The sequence below is a fragment of the Halyomorpha halys genome, unplaced genomic scaffold (genome assembly GCF_000696795.3).
Source record: "Halyomorpha halys isolate HHAL.00 unplaced genomic scaffold, Hhal_1.1 Scaffold611.1, whole genome shotgun sequence".
NCBI lineage: Eukaryota > Metazoa > Arthropoda > Insecta > Hemiptera > Pentatomidae > Halyomorpha > Halyomorpha halys.
In genome coordinates this window covers 1,471-16,552 of record NW_027111663.1, presented here as the reverse complement: position 1 = coordinate 16,552, position 15,082 = coordinate 1,471, and positions in this window count along the sequence as shown.

Genomic DNA, 15,082 nt, shown 5'->3' with positions numbered 1-15,082 from the left:
GAGAGAGAGAGAGAGAGAGAGAGAGAGAGAGAGAGAGAGAGAGAGAGAGAGAGAGAGAGAGAGAGAGAGAGAGAGAGAGAGTTAAAAAAAGATGGTGCTTGAGTTGTACTGTAAACTGTATTGAGTTGCTAAATAAACATTACACATATATCTAGTCAGAATATTGCTTTTTATGCTTATAAAATAAAGGCATAGTACAGTAAATTTAATGTGTACAATAGTAATACATATTTTTTTTTTTTTATCATTTTTGTTCTTTTCTTTCTATACTTTATATTTGTATTTTTTTTAAAGAAGATTACAATTTTTTTTTCCATTTTTCTCATATTCTCTCTCATAACCCTTTCACCCTCATAACATTCTTCCTCCTCCCCCCTTAACAAGCAAAGAATAAGTATAAAATATAGATAATAAAACATTTACATAAAATAAAAATAAATGCACATAAAAATATAAAATAACATCTATAGGAGGAAAACAAAAGAGGTAGTAAGAAAGAAAAAAACAAGACTTTTGAAGAAAAAAAAATGAATAAACATTGTTTGGTTAACGTAATATTAATTACAAAAAAGGTGGTAAAATGTCATGTAATAAATTAAAGGAATTAAATTTCTATTCCATTACTAAATAGAATTATACCATTGTTATATTATTATAAATAAAAAAAATAGCGATATATAACATAACAGCAGGGATCTACAGTGGGCCTTATATTGTACAAGTCATATTGTCCCTTTGTTCCTATTGTGTACAGAAGAGATGTTATAACAGATTTACATTTAAAATCACACGCACCCTCAAGTTGTGCCTTTCGAATTCTACTTTAAATTATTGAATTAAGTTCCAGTTTCAAAAGTATTGTTTAATTTTTTTTCTTAGAACTAAAATAGAAAGGTTTAATTTCAAAATTATGTTCTAAGAGTTCACCATCAAATTAATTCAGACTATTTTATTTTTAATATCTAAATATAATTATAATTTACAATAAATCATGAAAATAAATTTTACAAAGTGATAGCATTATACTTCTAATATTATTATTATTATATTATTTAAAATTCTTGAAATGAAAAAAAATCCTAAATGGATATAACCTATTCCATATTATTATTGTGCAACGTTCCGGGACAATTGCCCCATACTCATGCACTTTTACAATCCTTAATATTAAGTAAGTTATTCGTATCAACAATTTTTATCTATGTTATATGTGTATATTTAAAATCCTTAAAATCATATTAACTACATATTTGTCATATTTTGAATTTCTCTATCGAAATCATGTCATCTATATAATCATAGTATACAATTGTTTTTCACTACATTATTTAATTTATTGTCGTTCACTACTGTTGCATTCATCTACCTCAGTAGCACAAACTGATGCTCTATATTACATATTACCTCTTTGGACGATATCTACATGTCCAATATGCTGTTTTATTATATATTGATAATATGTACACATATTGATATGTCAAATTTTAATTTATTGTGTAATTTAAGTTAAAATAATAATTTTTTTATGATTGGACCATTTTATTTTCCATGATTTTTTAAAAATATTTATTTGGCTAATCTATTTATTATATCGGCATAATGTTTTGTGTCTGTTTTATAGTTTACCCTGTCTTTAATATTTTTGGTTATATGAATTGGTTCCAGAAGCCATCTGCTGTTAGTGTTTTGTGTCATGTCTATTATACACATAGGATTTTAGGATTTTTGAAGTTAAAATTATGGTTTAAAGTTTTACTATGGTTAGCCAGTGCAGTGCAATTTTTTTGACATTTTTACAGTTTGTGATCTATTTTTTACCTCAATAATTTAAAAAAAAAAAAAAAGAAAGTATTATCAAACTTCCTAAAAATAAAATCCAGATTATTTTAATTGTTATCTACTGGCAATTGCCTTTGCTACTGATTTACAAATATGATTTTTTATTGACTAAATACTTTATTTTTCGCACTTTCGCCAATTCTAAAAAATGTAACAATTATTTTTAGTATTCTGCTATTTACGCCTTCCAAACTCGTCGGAATAAAAATGTGCTTTGATATAAACTAATCTTAAAAACCTTATTTACAATCTGAATTTCTGGAATAAAGTATTCGATTCTATGAAAAATCTCAAAGTTAGGTTAAAGCCTAGAAAATAAACAATACTGCCAAAAGATAGACTAAATGCCACTGATATAAATATGAAATTCTGAATATTGTAGGGGTTAGGAAAAGTAAATATGTATAATGGAAAACTCTGTTATGCTACTGGTAATTAAATTATCCATGAATGTGCAAGAACATATAAATATTTCGACATAGTTATTCATAGTTTGGTTCCCATTTTACTAAAATTAATTTTTTATAGAAGCTATTGGTATTGGAAATCAACAACTTTATGAACATGGCGGAATCTATTATTCTGGACTCACTGGGAATCCTACATCATATGTTTCAGATCTGGGCTGGGTATTTTCAAGTCGAGTCGAATAAAAAAAATCTTTTGCAGTTTTTCTCTTCCTTATTTTTTTTAATAGTTTGTATTGTTAATTCCTCTGTACCTATTCCTTTTTATATATGAGCATATACATGTACGATATATGTACCTATATCGATTTTCCAAGTATGATTATTTTCCCTTCATACATGTTTCATTTTTTACTATTGTGCGTCCTGATTCTGTTACAATAGTTCTAACATCGGAATAAAATATCTCCTAACAAAAAAAAAAAAGTACAGTGCCGACAGGCCTCATATGTTAGGAGAGACAGGGCACGGAAGGCCGAGGGACGAGCATATGGGCCCCGGCAGTAGTCGCCCAACTGTTGCCTCGGCTAATAAAGTTGACGTTCCCAAAGATTTATGAAAGCAAAGACAAAACAGAGCGGGGAAATAAAAAAAAGAAAAAAAAAAAGGGAAAAAAGAAAAACAAAAACGAGAAAAAAGTAACGCAGAATCAACAGTTCTACTGTATACATTATTGCCATATTTTATGCCCGGTTGTATCTTGCAAAGTGTTTATTTTTTCACAGGTGCTATTTGTCTACCTGTTATCTGAGGCCTTTTAGAAAATTAATACTAGTAAAAAAAATATATACATCGAAAATTCCATTAATCATTAAATACAGAAGACGAATTTGTAGAAATGAAGAAGAATTCAGTCTTCTTTTCAATTTAAAATTAATTTCCGACAAAGTTGGGTAAATTTATACGAATAGATAACAGTTTATTTCTTATTTATTATTCATGTTAATTGTTACATTTTTTATAATAATCGTCTTCGATTTGTGGTTGTATTAGTTGTTGAAGAATGCCTTGGATTGCACAATACACAACAACTCGTCTTATTTTAATTATTGCCTATTTATTAATATCGATTAATATATGCACAATTAAAAAATGGCGAATTTTTTTTTCTTCTAATATTAATATTTCATCTCATTATAATTGCACCTATATATTCAACCGTTATTGAATTAATATTAATTTTTGTTTTTAAAATCAATTTCAAAGTAATTGTGGACAGGGTTTGGTGAATTTATTATAATAATGAATGACAGTTCATTTATCATTTATTTTTTATTTTTTTTTTTACTTATTTTAAAATAATAATCTTCGATTTGTGACTAGCCAAAATGTTGACCAGTTTTTTGGATTGATCGAATCGAAACTGCAATTTCTTTTGCAGCGATTATATTTAACCGGACTAATTATTAATTATAATTAATATCTTATATTATAAATAATATAATATATTCGTATACTAATATTTTATTTTAATTTAATCATCCCTATTTGTAAAAAAATATATTCGGATTTATTTTTGCTTATGTTAATATACTGTGTTAGATATAATATTTTTTTTACCACGGCTAGATTGCGATTTAAAGTTATTTATTAAGAACTAGGTAAATGAGAGCAAAAACTAAATAAAAATATATCACAATATCCTATATTTTGTTAAACAACTTTTTTTTTTTAAGAAACTCAAGGAACTTGATTAAAAAGTCAGCTTGTATATAAATAGCTCAGTAATTTTTTTTTCATTTATAGCTATTTAAAAAAGACACACTTCACATGAAGGAAGATTTCGTTTCATGTTTATTATAAGTATTTTTTTAATTAGGCTGATTCAAGATTTAAAATTAGGTTAAGTTAAAGATATGATTCTTAAATATAAAGTTTAAGAAAAAAAACTCTTTCACGTTATTCCTATCAGTAAACGTACTCCCCATTCAACGAAGTAGAATAAAGTATATTATGGATTACAAAAATTAAAATTAATTTAGGAAAATATCTGGGTAAAAATGCCATGTTCAAAGAATCCTGGATTTCTTAGTTGCGGCGCATTAAACCTGCTGTGACCAGCGTGATCTAACTGTGTTGCTGGTCTGCCTATAGGAGGCGCCGCATACTGGGATTAACATACCTTTTTATCTCAACTTTTATTTGCACAAAAAATATTAAATGAAAAACCAAATATAAATATATTTGTTGTTATCTTTATATTTTTTTATCTGCACCTGTCTCTAAAAAATAAAATCAAATCTAGTTTATAATCAGCAAATGAGCTGTACTATGCACCCAGTGGTGGATTCTTCTGACGTTAAATAAATTATTTGATTACACTAGGAGGTTCCTCACCCAACTCCTCTTTAGCCGAGTTACGCCAGGGATGTCATGTGTTGCCATCTGTCGTATAAATGTTTATGTAGTGTTTTGTGAAACCGTTTGTAAGTCAGATGAATGTGGCATAGGTCGCAGTTAGTATTCCAGTTTTTGAATATTATTAGTAGATAGTATTACTGAATAGTATAAGTTAATGTTGTGAATATGAGGTACAATAGTGGGGTCAGGATAGAAACTTGAGGGACACCTGCTAATATTTCATTCGCTGAGCTAAGTCGGCCAGAAAAGAAGCATATATGAAGAAACGATTGTAAAACTAAATAGTAACTACCTAGGAGAATTAAATTCAGTTTAAAAAGAAGGCCTTGGTGCCATACCCTATCAAATGCCTGAGTTACATCCAAAAATGTTCCAGAAGCGTATTGTTTTAGTATAAAAGGATTTTTAAAAAATTATAAATACAACTGTCTAAGGTTGTTGCTCAAGGCTAGGCGTTACCTTTTTTTAAAATAAAATAAGAAATTTTAAACAAATTCTGCCAATTATTCATTCTTATTTTTAAAATATAGATAATTTAGCTCATAATATGTTCATTTTCAAAGTGAATGGGTTCAGTCCTACAAGAATTCCTTCTTATGCATTTCATAGTATTTATTATTTTATATTTATGCTATTAGTAGCACATATTTTATTACTTAATTTCATCAAGTCATTATTTTCTTAATATACACCACTTCAAACTTGAAGTTCCTTGTAATGAATATAAATTTAACTCTTTTAATAATCTATGATCAGATAAGTATTTTTCTAATTACTATTGCTTATATATAACAAAGTAGATATTATTTTATATATTTTAAATAAACTTTTGTTTTTTTATTTTCTTAAATTTTATAAGGATCGCCTTGCCCTTGCATTTTAGTAATAAATGAATATAATTAATTTAAAATGCATATCAAATCATGAGATATGCAAAAGAAAACACAGTTCATTTTTTTGCGCTTAATGCAACCGCCGTAAGTTTGTAAATTTTGATGAATATATTCAATTTCTTTATTCTTTTATATGTTTATGGACAAAAATGATTAAATTAATTAATAAATTAATGATAAAATTAATTATCTAATGGTATATAAACTTATGGTTATTAATTTAAGAACCACCTTAAATTTAAGTGGATTTAGCTTTAGATTTAGATTCACCTCTGAAGATATGACTTAAAATTATGCACAACAGCTAATCATTATAAATAAAATTAGTCTAATTTAAAAATTATTTTTGGCAATTCTCCTAATGAAGCATAAGTATAATGAAATGAGTACAAGTTTTATCAACAATCAAAACAAATGTTAGTAGAATATTTTTTATTCTGTTCGATCCAAAATATATTTATTTTCCTTAGCTATTTAGAGGAAGCAGGATGGTTAGCAATTTTCCTCTTAGTTATTCTGCCAGAAGGTTAATTAAAAACAAATATTTTATATTTGAATCGCTAGAAGAAAAACCCAGGGCAGGTGAAAAGTTTACCTACAATTTACCGTATCAGCAATGTACACACTTCTAAGGCAAAGGAGAGATTACAACTATGTAGAAATTTACACTCTTTACACATTACACAATCCTGGACCAGATAGAAACCAAACTCATACCCAAATAAGGACCCAATGTAATTATATTTAAAACTTAATTTAATCTTTTTTTTTAATTTATTCTATTCCAAATCGGCCTGGTGGGCCTTACATGGTTGATATAACCGTTACATTATATATTTTTTTAACAGTTGATTATGGGGGAGTATAGTCTCGTACAAAAAGACACTACTAACTATATACAATGTTATAGTTAAAAGAAAAAAAAAGAAAATAAATAGATAAGAATAATTCTTCTTAATGAATGAGAAAAGTAAAATAAATAACAAAAAATAATGATATTTGTAGAATTAACAAAACTAACAATTGCCCTTTAATGGTAAAAAGAAACAAGTTAATTTGAAAAAAAAAGTATGAAAGAAGAGAAAAAAATAATAATGATTAAAATAGAGGTAGTGTGAATAATGAATTAATAAATATAGAATTTATAACAGAATGTCCTGCAGCAGCCTGGGCTTCAGTCTTCGGGTTGAGGTTGGGTTTCCCAAGTTATAAGTCACTGCTCATTTGACTGTCGGTAACTGGGAGTGGAACTTCATGAACCGTTTTTTGATGTAATCCTCTATTGACTCCATATGTAATTCCCGATGCAATTGGCTATTTCCCTTGAACTTTATTTTGAAAAGATTGTAATTTTTTATCTTTTCTTAAAGGATGCCACTCCCCAGACTTCACTACCGTACATTTCTGATTTTAGTTTAGAACTTCTATTTAGAATAGGATATAGCATTGCTAACCTCGCATAGGTTTGAGTTAGTTTGTTATTGATATGGTGATTCCAGGAAAGGTGACGATCGAGGTGAATATCCTGCTAATTTAGTATTAAAAAAACAAACAAAAAAAACCTTTTTATGGAAAAATTCAAAAGCAACACTGTTTGAAATACTAAAAATAAACTTCAACATCACACAAAACTGTCTCTCACCACATTACTTAGGGATGAAATTAATCTTAGTTCCTTTAAAAAAAAACAATTTCGTAATTATTCAAGACGCCAATACTCAATACTTATTCTATATTTCATATCTAGATATGTGGATGTAAAATCTGACTGTTGTCATAACAACTATGAAAATATAATAACGTTTATATTCTCCTTTGGCTTATGAATTTTCCTCATACTATATTTTTATTCATTTTTTATTATTACTAACAATGGTTAATAACTAGAAATAAACAAAATTAAAGGCAGCGTTCAGGGTAATCTAAGTTAACCGAAAGCTTGAATTGGAGGGGCTGCCATATATAGGTATTAGTAGCACCCCATGTGGCCAACAGTCAAAACTCATCTCCATCAGTGCTCTATGTGGCAACCTAGGAGAGAGAACCATTTTCTTTGACCAGAAGCAGTCAATTCTTCTTTGTTCATACAGAAAATAGTAAAAATATATAATATTTATGGTATAATGTAGCAATTTTGAAAAGTATATTTCAGCGAAACATTACCGCTAAATCACAAGCCTATATCTATATTAACTACTGAATTATTTTTTTTTTTAGTTTTTAAAGTTAAAACACTTATGTGTTACCTTGACGTTTTTACTTATTAAATTCTTTCTTGTAACTTACCTATTCATTGAAGTATATCTTTTATCTTACTTTTTTTTTCTAAATCAATATATTAATTTTATTTATTTTTTTGTAAACTGGTCTACTACGGTGACTATTAAATCTTTGGTATGACTTTCGATTTCTATCTCATGATAAATTCGTTTAGCGCATCAACTTTTCGTTTCTGAGGTAGGCTCATATACACAAATACTTAGTGAGACTCGATTATTTGGACACGTGGAAAATTAAAATGTGTTGTTCCGCTAAACGTTTCCACGATCAATGATGACGTATTCTTAAAGAGCATTGAATTCAAAAACTACTTTGGTTTTACATGTTTTTTTTTTTCAATCTTACTCGTGTACTATTGGTGTGCAAAATGTAAAAAACGGTAAGAAAATATTTTTTTTTTTTACGCGATTTAAACGTGTCAGATCAAAACATTTCCTAATACGAATGCGTTTTAAAATATTATTTAATATCGGAAAAAAATATCCTATTCCTTTGAAAATTTCTGGGTAAAGTGGGCTGGAGAAAGTTAAAAATTCAACAATACCCTCATAAGATGGACGACGTTAAAAAGAGAGAACATGTAAATAGAACAGGCACCACGCATATATGTATGTTTATACATATGTGGGATACATACTACTTATATACTAAGGGAAGACATATCCGAACTGGGGCAGAGCAATATCCTATCATGGTAAAGTAGATGGTGGATGAACAACGGCAATGGATACTCCTTGGCTCCCTTCATCACCATCACCTTGAGCTGCTTCGTCTTCATGGTTTCATTAAGATCTCTCATCAGTTCACTGAATCCCCAAGGATAGAGGGATTGTGAACCGCAGATCAACAATATTCAAGTGTTTTATTAATGATTAAGTTATATAAAAATAAAATAAAATATTAAATCGTCCGATTTATTTTTTTTTTAAATTACACTCATCAAATTTACTAAGACACCCATACTCATGCACTTTTACAATCCTTAATATTAAGTAAGTTATTCGTATCAACAATTTTTATCTATGTTATATGTGTATATTTAAAATCCTTAAAATCATATTAACTACATATTTGTCATATTTTGAATTTCTCTATCGAAATCATGTCATCTATATAATCATAGTATACAATTGTTTTTCACTACATTATTTAATTTATTGTCGTTCACTACTGTTGCATTCATCTACCTCAGTAGCACAAACTGATGCTCTATATTACATATTACCTCTTTGGACGATATCTACATGTCCAATATGCTGTTTTATTATATATTGATAATATGTACACATATTGATATGTCAAATTTTAATTTATTGTGTAATTTAAGTTAAAATAATAATTTTTTTATGATTGGACCATTTTATTTTCCATGATTTTTTAAAAATATTTATTTGGCTAATCTATTTATTATATCGGCATAATGTTTTGTGTCTGTTTTATAGTTTACCCTGTCTTTAATATTTTTGGTTATATGAATTGGTTCCAGAAGCCATCTGCTGTTAGTGTTTTGTGTCATGTCTATTATACACATAGGATTTTAGGATTTTTGAAGTTAAAATTATGGTTTAAAGTTTTACTATGGTTAGCCAGTGCAGTGCAATTTTTTTGACATTTTTACAGTTTGTGATCTATTTTTTACCTCAATAATTTAAAAAAAAAAAAAAAGAAAGTATTATCAAACTTCCTAAAAATAAAATCCAGATTATTTTAATTGTTATCTACTGGCAATTGCCTTTGCTACTGATTTACAAATATGATTTTTTATTGACTAAATACTTTATTTTTCGCACTTTCGCCAATTCTAAAAAATGTAACAATTATTTTTAGTATTCTGCTATTTACGCCTTCCAAACTCGTCGGAATAAAAATGTGCTTTGATATAAACTAATCTTAAAAACCTTATTTACAATCTGAATTTCTGGAATAAAGTATTCGATTCTATGAAAAATCTCAAAGTTAGGTTAAAGCCTAGAAAATAAACAATACTGCCAAAAGATAGACTAAATGCCACTGATATAAATATGAAATTCTGAATATTGTAGGGGTTAGGAAAAGTAAATATGTATAATGGAAAACTCTGTTATGCTACTGGTAATTAAATTATCCATGAATGTGCAAGAACATATAAATATTTCGACATAGTTATTCATAGTTTGGTTCCCATTTTACTAAAATTAATTTTTTATAGAAGCTATTGGTATTGGAAATCAACAACTTTATGAACATGGCGGAATCTATTATTCTGGACTCACTGGGAATCCTACATCATATGTTTCAGATCTGGGCTGGGTATTTTCAAGTCGAGTCGAATAAAAAAAATCTTTTGCAGTTTTTCTCTTCCTTATTTTTTTTAATAGTTTGTATTGTTAATTCCTCTGTACCTATTCCTTTTTATATATGAGCATATACATGTACGATATATGTACCTATATCGATTTTCCAAGTATGATTATTTTCCCTTCATACATGTTTCATTTTTTACTATTGTGCGTCCTGATTCTGTTACAATAGTTCTAACATCGGAATAAAATATCTCCTAACAAAAAAAAAAAAGTACAGTGCCGACAGGCCTCATATGTTAGGAGAGACAGGGCACGGAAGGCCGAGGGACGAGCATATGGGCCCCGGCAGTAGTCGCCCAACTGTTGCCTCGGCTAATAAAGTTGACGTTCCCAAAGATTTATGAAAGCAAAGACAAAACAGAGCGGGGAAATAAAAAAAAGAAAAAAAAAAAGGGAAAAAAGAAAAACAAAAACGAGAAAAAAGTAACGCAGAATCAACAGTTCTACTGTATACATTATTGCCATATTTTATGCCCGGTTGTATCTTGCAAAGTGTTTATTTTTTCACAGGTGCTATTTGTCTACCTGTTATCTGAGGCCTTTTAGAAAATTAATACTAGTAAAAAAAATATATACATCGAAAATTCCATTAATCATTAAATACAGAAGACGAATTTGTAGAAATGAAGAAGAATTCAGTCTTCTTTTCAATTTAAAATTAATTTCCGACAAAGTTGGGTAAATTTATACGAATAGATAACAGTTTATTTCTTATTTATTATTCATGTTAATTGTTACATTTTTTATAATAATCGTCTTCGATTTGTGGTTGTATTAGTTGTTGAAGAATGCCTTGGATTGCACAATACACAACAACTCGTCTTATTTTAATTATTGCCTATTTATTAATATCGATTAATATATGCACAATTAAAAAATGGCGAATTTTTTTTTCTTCTAATATTAATATTTCATCTCATTATAATTGCACCTATATATTCAACCGTTATTGAATTAATATTAATTTTTGTTTTTAAAATCAATTTCAAAGTAATTGTGGACAGGGTTTGGTGAATTTATTATAATAATGAATGACAGTTCATTTATCATTTATTTTTTATTTTTTTTTTTACTTATTTTAAAATAATAATCTTCGATTTGTGACTAGCCAAAATGTTGACCAGTTTTTTGGATTGATCGAATCGAAACTGCAATTTCTTTTGCAGCGATTATATTTAACCGGACTAATTATTAATTATAATTAATATCTTATATTATAAATAATATAATATATTCGTATACTAATATTTTATTTTAATTTAATCATCCCTATTTGTAAAAAAATATATTCGGATTTATTTTTGCTTATGTTAATATACTGTGTTAGATATAATATTTTTTTTACCACGGCTAGATTGCGATTTAAAGTTATTTATTAAGAACTAGGTAAATGAGAGCAAAAACTAAATAAAAATATATCACAATATCCTATATTTTGTTAAACAACTTTTTTTTTTTAAGAAACTCAAGGAACTTGATTAAAAAGTCAGCTTGTATATAAATAGCTCAGTAATTTTTTTTTCATTTATAGCTATTTAAAAAAGACACACTTCACATGAAGGAAGATTTCGTTTCATGTTTATTATAAGTATTTTTTTAATTAGGCTGATTCAAGATTTAAAATTAGGTTAAGTTAAAGATATGATTCTTAAATATAAAGTTTAAGAAAAAAAACTCTTTCACGTTATTCCTATCAGTAAACGTACTCCCCATTCAACGAAGTAGAATAAAGTATATTATGGATTACAAAAATTAAAATTAATTTAGGAAAATATCTGGGTAAAAATGCCATGTTCAAAGAATCCTGGATTTCTTAGTTGCGGCGCATTAAACCTGCTGTGACCAGCGTGATCTAACTGTGTTGCTGGTCTGCCTATAGGAGGCGCCGCATACTGGGATTAACATACCTTTTTATCTCAACTTTTATTTGCACAAAAAATATTAAATGAAAAACCAAATATAAATATATTTGTTGTTATCTTTATATTTTTTTATCTGCACCTGTCTCTAAAAAATAAAATCAAATCTAGTTTATAATCAGCAAATGAGCTGTACTATGCACCCAGTGGTGGATTCTTCTGACGTTAAATAAATTATTTGATTACACTAGGAGGTTCCTCACCCAACTCCTCTTTAGCCGAGTTACGCCAGGGATGTCATGTGTTGCCATCTGTCGTATAAATGTTTATGTAGTGTTTTGTGAAACCGTTTGTAAGTCAGATGAATGTGGCATAGGTCGCAGTTAGTATTCCAGTTTTTGAATATTATTAGTAGATAGTATTACTGAATAGTATAAGTTAATGTTGTGAATATGAGGTACAATAGTGGGGTCAGGATAGAAACTTGAGGGACACCTGCTAATATTTCATTCGCTGAGCTAAGTCGGCCAGAAAAGAAGCATATATGAAGAAACGATTGTAAAACTAAATAGTAACTACCTAGGAGAATTAAATTCAGTTTAAAAAGAAGGCCTTGGTGCCATACCCTATCAAATGCCTGAGTTACATCCAAAAATGTTCCAGAAGCGTATTGTTTTAGTATAAAAGGATTTTTAAAAAATTATAAATACAACTGTCTAAGGTTGTTGCTCAAGGCTAGGCGTTACCTTTTTTTAAAATAAAATAAGAAATTTTAAACAAATTCTGCCAATTATTCATTCTTATTTTTAAAATATAGATAATTTAGCTCATAATATGTTCATTTTCAAAGTGAATGGGTTCAGTCCTACAAGAATTCCTTCTTATGCATTTCATAGTATTTATTATTTTATATTTATGCTATTAGTAGCACATATTTTATTACTTAATTTCATCAAGTCATTATTTTCTTAATATACACCACTTCAAACTTGAAGTTCCTTGTAATGAATATAAATTTAACTCTTTTAATAATCTATGATCAGATAAGTATTTTTCTAATTACTATTGCTTATATATAACAAAGTAGATATTATTTTATATATTTTAAATAAACTTTTGTTTTTTTATTTTCTTAAATTTTATAAGGATCGCCTTGCCCTTGCATTTTAGTAATAAATGAATATAATTAATTTAAAATGCATATCAAATCATGAGATATGCAAAAGAAAACACAGTTCATTTTTTTGCGCTTAATGCAACCGCCGTAAGTTTGTAAATTTTGATGAATATATTCAATTTCTTTATTCTTTTATATGTTTATGGACAAAAATGATTAAATTAATTAATAAATTAATGATAAAATTAATTATCTAATGGTATATAAACTTATGGTTATTAATTTAAGAACCACCTTAAATTTAAGTGGATTTAGCTTTAGATTTAGATTCACCTCTGAAGATATGACTTAAAATTATGCACAACAGCTAATCATTATAAATAAAATTAGTCTAATTTAAAAATTATTTTTGGCAATTCTCCTAATGAAGCATAAGTATAATGAAATGAGTACAAGTTTTATCAACAATCAAAACAAATGTTAGTAGAATATTTTTTATTCTGTTCGATCCAAAATATATTTATTTTCCTTAGCTATTTAGAGGAAGCAGGATGGTTAGCAATTTTCCTCTTAGTTATTCTGCCAGAAGGTTAATTAAAAACAAATATTTTATATTTGAATCGCTAGAAGAAAAACCCAGGGCAGGTGAAAAGTTTACCTACAATTTACCGTATCAGCAATGTACACACTTCTAAGGCAAAGGAGAGATTACAACTATGTAGAAATTTACACTCTTTACACATTACACAATCCTGGACCAGATAGAAACCAAACTCATACCCAAATAAGGACCCAATGTAATTATATTTAAAACTTAATTTAATCTTTTTTTTTAATTTATTCTATTCCAAATCGGCCTGGTGGGCCTTACATGGTTGATATAACCGTTACATTATATATTTTTTTAACAGTTGATTATGGGGGAGTATAGTCTCGTACAAAAAGACACTACTAACTATATACAATGTTATAGTTAAAAGAAAAAAAAAGAAAATAAATAGATAAGAATAATTCTTCTTAATGAATGAGAAAAGTAAAATAAATAACAAAAAATAATGATATTTGTAGAATTAACAAAACTAACAATTGCCCTTTAATGGTAAAAAGAAACAAGTTAATTTGAAAAAAAAAGTATGAAAGAAGAGAAAAAAATAATAATGATTAAAATAGAGGTAGTGTGAATAATGAATTAATAAATATAGAATTTATAACAGAATGTCCTGCAGCAGCCTGGGCTTCAGTCTTCGGGTTGAGGTTGGGTTTCCCAAGTTATAAGTCACTGCTCATTTGACTGTCGGTAACTGGGAGTGGAACTTCATGAACCGTTTTTTGATGTAATCCTCTATTGACTCCATATGTAATTCCCGATGCAATTGGCTATTTCCCTTGAACTTTATTTTGAAAAGATTGTAATTTTTTATCTTTTCTTAAAGGATGCCACTCCCCAGACTTCACTACCGTACATTTCTGATTTTAGTTTAGAACTTCTATTTAGAATAGGATATAGCATTGCTAACCTCGCATAGGTTTGAGTTAGTTTGTTATTGATATGGTGATTCCAGGAAAGGTGACGATCGAGGTGAATATCCTGCTAATTTAGTATTAAAAAAACAAACAAAAAAAACCTTTTTATGGAAAAATTCAAAAGCAACACTGTTTGAAATACTAAAAATAAACTTCAACATCACACAAAACTGTCTCTCACCACATTACTTAGGGATGAAATTAATCTTAGTTCCTTTAAAAAAAAACAATTTCGTAATTATTCAAGACGCCAATACTCAATACTTATTCTATATTTCATATCTAGATATGTGGATGTAAAATCTGACTGTTGTCATAACAACTATGAAAATATAATAACGTTTATATTCTCCTTTGGCTTATGAATTTTCCTCATACTATATTTTTATTCATTTTTTAT